The sequence below is a fragment of the Parasteatoda tepidariorum genome, chromosome 10 (genome assembly GCF_043381705.1).
Source record: "Parasteatoda tepidariorum isolate YZ-2023 chromosome 10, CAS_Ptep_4.0, whole genome shotgun sequence".
NCBI lineage: Eukaryota > Metazoa > Arthropoda > Arachnida > Araneae > Theridiidae > Parasteatoda > Parasteatoda tepidariorum.
In genome coordinates this window covers 14,298,697-14,306,388 of record NC_092213.1, presented here as the reverse complement: position 1 = coordinate 14,306,388, position 7,692 = coordinate 14,298,697, and the positions used below count along the sequence as shown (strand labels likewise).

General features: G+C 30.8%; 1 protein-coding gene across 1 annotated transcript in view; it reads right to left on the bottom strand.

Moving 5' to 3' along the window:
• LOC122271722 (transmembrane ascorbate-dependent reductase CYB561) overlaps positions 1-7,397 on the bottom strand; it is a gene marked incomplete in the record, with an annotated part of 61,388 nt that extends 53,991 nt beyond the window's left edge. Inside the window, 1 exon segment of the mRNA XM_071186080.1 lies at positions 7,301-7,397.
• Positions 7,398-7,692: the final 295 nt, after the last annotated feature.

Genomic DNA, 7,692 nt, shown 5'->3' with positions numbered 1-7,692 from the left:
TTATAATGCAATAAAATCTGGAACAAGTCCTTCTTTGCGATCGAACACTTCGTTTGTTTATTTGTGGCTTGAAGTTAGGCTCGCAGAAAATGCCGTTCATGGGCTAAATTCAGTAGGAATAACACAACCTGTGACGTAGGCTATAGTATACCCAATTGAGTTTAAATTAATTATCATGTTTTTAGGGTATGAATCTGAATTGAACAACCTGATAATGCTCACTCTGGTTATTGTTTCCGTTTTTAAAAGCGCTACATGTTGAGCCACCTAACCTAGATTTGCCATGTGACATTTTTAGCAGCAATTATTGGTCGATTTTTTAACGTTGCCATTCCGGGAGTTGTAATGAGGCTTTTTTTTGGTGCCGTGTAAGAGAAATCTATATATAGATAATAAGAAATTATAAATAATTATTAAAAATTATTTTTTGCCTGGAATGATCTTTGAACAAGCGAATTGCAAAATTTGTTCTATTCGGTTAAAAATTTCTTGACACATGGCGAAATACATAAAAAGTAAAATTAAGATTAAGGGGTCCAAACTTTCGACCACCGTCCTACTAATCAAACTATTTGGACCATCTTTCACAGATTGCGAATAAAGAATCCAAATCAGTCGAAAAAAAAGTTATGCTTATTTAGAGAAAGGGTCTGATTTCGTAATTTAAAATATCACCTGGACTAATTAATTAGTTTATTTAAAGCTAGGCCTTTGAACAATAAGGATTGAGTCCCGGTACATGAAAATCCGATCATTAGATAAAAAGCTATTTATGATGATTGCTCACTGTATATCATTGAGCTCTTTGAGAAAACTTGCACATTCTTTTTTCTTTTTTGCACTCTGTATATTTTTCTGAATTTTATTGAAAGTAAATTTTTTTTAGATGGTAACAGCCTTGTCCTTAGGCAATAGAATAGAAGTAAACATGTAATTTTTACCACAAAATAGATTTTTGTAATCCGTTATATCAACTTATACATTTTTTGTGGAAAATAATTTAGTCTATAAAAATTTCTGTTCAGTTTCAAAATATCTGTTCAGTTTGAAGGTAGTTTTTTCCTTTTCTTTTCTTTCTTTCTTTTCTTAAAAAAAGGTATATATGGAAATGCAATTATTTCAAAAATTAATATTTATTCTGGGGGAAAAAACATCCCTTTTAGAACAGATTAAAATAAATGTAGGTATTATTAACAATACTTTTAATCAAAGAACGAAACTGATTTACAAATTTAGAAAAAGACAAAATAAGTAAATATTTAAAATAATAAATCAAAGTGGAAGAGCGCTTAAGGCAGCTAAAACCAAATTTGTTTTATTTTAACTCAGAAAGTCAGAAATACTATTCTAGCAGAAAACGAAAAAAATTATAAGATATGTGTGAAACACATATATCTTATAGTTTTTTCTCGTTTTCTGCTAGAATAGTATTTCTGACTTTCTAGCAATACTCTAAGTTTTTTTAAGTGCGTATAGCTGACAACTCTTGTTATTAAAGGAGAACTTTTTTTATGTTTACAGCAGTAGCGAAACTTATGCTCTGATGTCATGTTCATTATTAAGCATTTTAAGTATGTAATAATTTTAATCAATATTTGAATAAATTTTATATATTTGATGTTAGGCCGAGATAGCCTAGTCGGTAATGTCCAAGAGTTCGTGGGTTCGATCCCAGCTGGCCGAAGACTCCTCGTGTAGTAAATAGTGACTGATGCATGTTAAATCTGTCGAGTGCCAAAGTCCTCCATGTTCTCATAGCAAATCAAAACCTCTGGGGGTACTGATACAGGAGTTTCCTTGTCTTCTGGATCGGTTCAAAATTACAAGGTTACGGAGTTAAGCATTAGTAGTCGTAAACCCAAAAATTGGGTCGGCTGTTCAACGATGGATATAATATAATGTATATTTGATGTTATATATGTTGCTAGATAAAAGTTAAATATGTGTTCACAATTATTAAAGTTATAGTAATTTCAAAACCCCTGGTGAAAATATCCCATGAAAAAGGTTGTTGGAAGCCTTTATTCTATTCTATAACCGTCGTTGAACAGCTGACCCAATTTCGAGTTTGCGACAACCAATGTTCAACTATTTAACCTTGCAATTTTGTACCCATTCGAGAAGACAAAGGAACTCCAGGATCAAGTATTGGGAGAAATTTGCATTCATGCAGCAATTTTTGAGGGAACTGTGTTGTATGGAGAGAAAAAGCACGAAAACTTCCCATGGTTAACTTGAAGTCAAGGAGATTTTAACCCATGATCGCTCTACCACTGAGGATGTTTTTCGTCAACATTGTGGTCGGTGCGAGCAGGGTGTGGAATTTCTATCGATCAGCCATCTCTGGGATTTGAACCTCCAAGGCTCTTGTTGGAAATTTGTAAAGTACCTATCTGTCAACAATACTAATGAATAGCTGGATGTAAATTATGCGTTGATATCAACGCCAATGTTTTAGTACACCAAAAAATTTAAAATGGTTGTCAAATAACAGAATCTTAATTAATTTTATTTCGTCAGAACTTGTGAGGTTATCCATATTTATTTGTTTAAAATATTTATTTTTTTTAATGGTGTAAGTCATTGCTACTGTTTTTATTGGCATTTGCCAATACCAGGTAGCCTGCCAAGGAAACCAAGCGAATTTAAGTTAGAGGGAGAGTTTCTTGGTGCCATCTATGACCAAAAATACGTTTTCAGCCACATGCACACGTCGCAGTCGTTTTACAGGGCAAACCCATTCATAGATCTAATCACTCATCCGCAGATCAAGATTTTGACCTGAAAAACAGAACGATCAATCTCCTATTCTCGCAGAGGTATTGATTTGTAATGAGAACTTGAAGGACTTTGTAACTCCAACAGATTTAACGAGCGCCAATCACCATTTAATGCACCGGGTTTCTTCGACTGGCGGAATTCAAACTCCAGTACTCACGAACACGAGACCAACATCCTACCAACCAGGTTCTCGCAGTCCTTGGAAATCATTAAGAATCAAATGAATTAAATAAAAATTAAAATGTAAACATAAAATTTTCTACCAATTTAAATATTAGAAAAAAAATTCTTTGAAAATGTTAGAAGTTGCTACCATACCTTTGGATAAATTGAGGTTTGTCACTATACAGCCCTAAGTATATAGCCTGCCACTATATGTACTAAATATATAAATAATTAATAATAACTGAAATATGATTAGGTTAAAAAAAATTAAAATAGTTCTGCGAAGCAAATGAGTTTTGTTACATGTATAAAACGTGCATTTGGAATTTCTATAAATCTTCAGCTAAACGGAAAGGAGAAATGAATGTTCGATATGGATCTAAATATAGAAGACAAATGGTTGCTAATACCCCATCATTTCTCTTCTTTTCGTTTCGAAATCGGATTAAAAGGAATTGAAATACTTAATCCATTCCAGAAAACTTGTTTGAGCGTAGCACAGATGTACAATAATATTAAATACATCTTTCTTAAGAAATAATTTAGAATTCTACAAGGAAAGTGAGTTAGATAAGAGTGCTAGAAACATTTTTTTTAGTATTATATTCAACTATTATTTTCTAACGTAATTTTTTACTTCCCTTTACGAAAGAGTATCATCGAAACAAATTTTTAAGATAAACCTTAGTTTTGTAATTTCGATTGCTTTTAAGATGACATAAGCATCAGTTTTTTTTTTCTACATACGTTCGAATTATTTAATTGTCCAGGTGGAAAAAAAATATTTCAGAGCCACCTTTAGACTTTGCGGAGCCTTGGGTAAAGCATAAGGCTGATCGTTTATAAGCAAAATGGCGTGTTAAAGTTGATCTAAGCTTCCCCACGTAATTTAGAAAGTTAATTAACTTGAAGTTAATTAATTTGAAGATAATTAAATTCATCGGCGTTTCGCACATCGAATTTGTTGAAATATGATTCTTCCTCGTCTACGTTCTTTACTTAACTTAGATTTATTATTTGTTTATGTATTTTATTGTAATCGTGATATATATTTGTTTTGTGTACCTTGCAACTTCGATGCATATTTTGTATATTTATGTTCTACTTGGCTTCATGCCTGTCTTTGTGTTAAGTAAGAAATATATAGTGAGAAGAATTGAAATCTTTGTGAAAGATTCTTTGCGAAAGAATAAAGAAAGTGTCTCTTAAGAGAATTGATACTTAACGGGCTTGATTTNATTTCTTATTCTTCCAAAACGTTGGCATCGGTCCTTAAAAATTTCCAGCGTAGATAATTATAAAATCATAGACTATTTTCAACGTCCCGCTACAGCACTTTATTTATACGCTTTCAGCATCAATTCGAAGGGCGCTGCGCGCGCCACGCACGCGCGATGGCTCTGAAACTTTATTAATTTGCATAATATCCTATAATTGACATTTGCTGCGAATTTCATTTGATTCTGATGATTCCTTCATGGTGTTGCATTTTCTACAAACAGCAGTTTAGAAAGTTAATTAACTTGTAGTTTCTCACATCTACTTCCTCGTCTACGTTCTTTACTTAACTTAGATTTATTATTTGTTTATGTATTTTATTGTAATCGTGATATATATTTGTTTTGTATACCTTGCAACTTCGATGTATATTTTGAATATTTATGTTCCGCATGGCTTCATGCCTGTCTTTGTGTTAGGTAAGAAATATATAGTAAAAGAATTGAAATTTTTGTGGAAGAATCCTTGTGTAAGAATGTAGAATGTGTCGCTTAAGAGAATCGATACTTAACGGGCTTGATTTACTCGAAATAGAATGGAAAGAACAGTAGCTAACGTAAACAAATGCCACGCTTCAACACCCAATCAGGATCAAGATACCCACACTAAATCACTTGCAGGTACCCCATTTTTTCATGCACAACGTTAGGGGCCTTTAGAAGTAAAAAAAAAATGTACGTTTAAGGGCCCCCCGCTTAAATAATTATCGAAAGGTGTTTCAGTAAATCTTATTTTCTAAATATATAATTTTGAATTAGGTAGTTTTTTCTTTCTTTCTTCTTTTCTATTTTTTCTTTATAATAAAGGAGAGAAAAAAAATTTAAATTTTTTTTCTATAATATAAATACAGTTTTTAAAAATATTTTCATACTTCTCTGAATTAATAATAGTTTGTTTAGTTATTTTTATAAGTATTAGCAACCCGGCTGAGAATAAAATCTATTGAACCAAAAAATTAAATTTAACAGAAATAGTCCCGACCATTTCAATCAATAGAATACATTTATTTAAGGACACAAAAGAAATTATAAAATAATAATATTTTTTGAAAAAGAATTACTCCGGCAACTACATTAAATATATGGGAAAATCTACACACAATACTATACCTGCTGACTTTTACTCTTTTCAGAAAAGTTTTTTCATAGTTGTAAAGTTGGTTGGTTGGTTGGATTTTATTGGCGCAAGAGCCAGAAATGGCTATACTGAGCCAGGCACTAGGTTCATAGTTGTAAAGATATGCCGATTGAATTGATAAACATACATTAATTGAAATATTTATTTTCAATGAAATCGGGTAACTTTATGCTAACCAAAGGGTACCTTATATTTACTAAAGGATACCTTTTACCCAAACATACCAAAGTCCTAAGGGTCCATTCTAGGTACAAGGTTCCATAGATACTTTTCCATTAAGCTTACCCATTAATGATTAAAAAAGAACTTAAATTGGATCAAATTGTGAAAAGTTAGAAATGCTCAACATTTTCAGCAGGTTAATTTTCGAAATACATAGCAACAGAAAACGAGGGGGCCAAATTGACCCCCTCGTTTTGCCCAAATTGGTTCTAGTGTTAAAGTAGAAACAGGTTGATCGCAGAAAGAAGTGTGCTTTTGGTCTAATCAAATATAGGCCATTAAATTTTTTAATTGCATTTTTCGCATATCGGCCATTTTTTGTAGTTTAGTATTAATGGTTTAAGGCCCATGGTACCCCGGGATGCTAATTTACAATCCAATGGCCTTTAACAAATTGCGCTAGTTTTTAAAAGATTTTTCTCTTGGCTGTATGTGGTCGCATGCAAGCTTCTAATTCTTTTAAAATTTGTTACTTGAACTAACAAAAAGTTTAAAATCATGTTTTTCTTTATTTTAAAAAAATGCCAAATAGGAGAGCACGGATTATTAAAATTCCTGAGTTGGAAAATCCCTCTCGTGGTTCGTGTCTATTATGCTTCGTATATCGTAGCATCCTAATTTTCATTAGAAATCACTACTATAAGATAAAAATGAAAAAATAAAATAAAGTGGTAACTAACAATAAAGGTATCTACTTAACTTAGTTTATTATCATATTTTTCATAAATTTATCTTCCCCACCAATATGGACAAAGTATGGCCCTGGTCTCTTAACTATAAGAGAGTGATTTTTAGAATGATACTGTACAATCACTTTTTTAAAAAAAAAATCCTTTTTTGTTAATGGCTAATTACTCAAAAATGAAGTTGTAAGATTGATGAGACAATTATATTTGCAAAAGTAGAAATTATTAGGATTATTCTCCATTAAAGTATACTGAAATTATACCAATGATTCGAATAAGGCAGTATTTTTAATAAAAACTTATTGGATATTACTAAATGTTGCAGTTTAAAAAACAATATCGCTTGAAATTTTGCGGGAGAAACCATATGGTAATTTTTCTGTTTGATAGTTTTCTTTTTCTAAATGATATTTTTTAAGAAAACATTTAAAAAAAATAAAATAAAATATAGATATATTTTACTTTAGATATATTTTAAATTAGATATATAGATATATTTCAATTTAGATTGACAAATTGTGATTTTAAACTCGCTATCTTAAATGACATTATTTCCAAACAGCAAAAAATTATAAAATTCGCTTTCTATTTATATTTTAATTTAAAGATATTTAAATCAATTGCGACGTAATTTATATTAAAGTTAAAGACAATGATAATCATGAAATTAAAAAAAAAACCCAGCTAAGTGTATTGTAAAAATCAACTAAGAGTTCGTATTCAAATTAAATTTCATATAAAATTAACATACTTCGATATTTTCGTTTTACTATTGTCCTCGATGCCACGCATGAAGTATAAATATTTGTAATCTTTTTCTTTCTTTTCTTTTTCTTATCTGTCATAAATAGAAAAGCGTTGAAAGAAAACCATACTTTCACATTATATTCCTACCATATGGCAACGGAGAATACGAAACTACCACTAAATAAAATGTCAAAGAAGTAATACAAATCATAAAATCGAAGTTTTTTCTCCGCTCTCCTTACTTTTGAGGGAAATCCGTGCAATTTTTTGAAAAAGTCACTCACCTCCAGACGAGAACAATCAGTTTTCAGGTAAACATATGCAGTGAAGTCAGCTGTAAGGATGATACAGACAATCAAGATATGCTTGAGTGGGTTTTGTTGCATATCTGGGTTGAGGAACGAAATTAAGAGAGAATGATGGATTTTAATGCACGTGTCGCCATCTATTGAAGTTGTGAATCACTAGGATTTGGTGCGGTGTTGCAAAAATATCAAAAACAAAAATAAATAAATAAATAAAAAATAAATAAATAATCAAAATATTGAAGATGGTAGAACGTATTCAATGAAATCTTTTTTTAATTGTAAATTGTCTGAGTATACGACGAATTTTATTTTGTTTTTATTAACAATAGTGATATTAAATTATGAAAATTGTTCTTTTATCTTTCTAA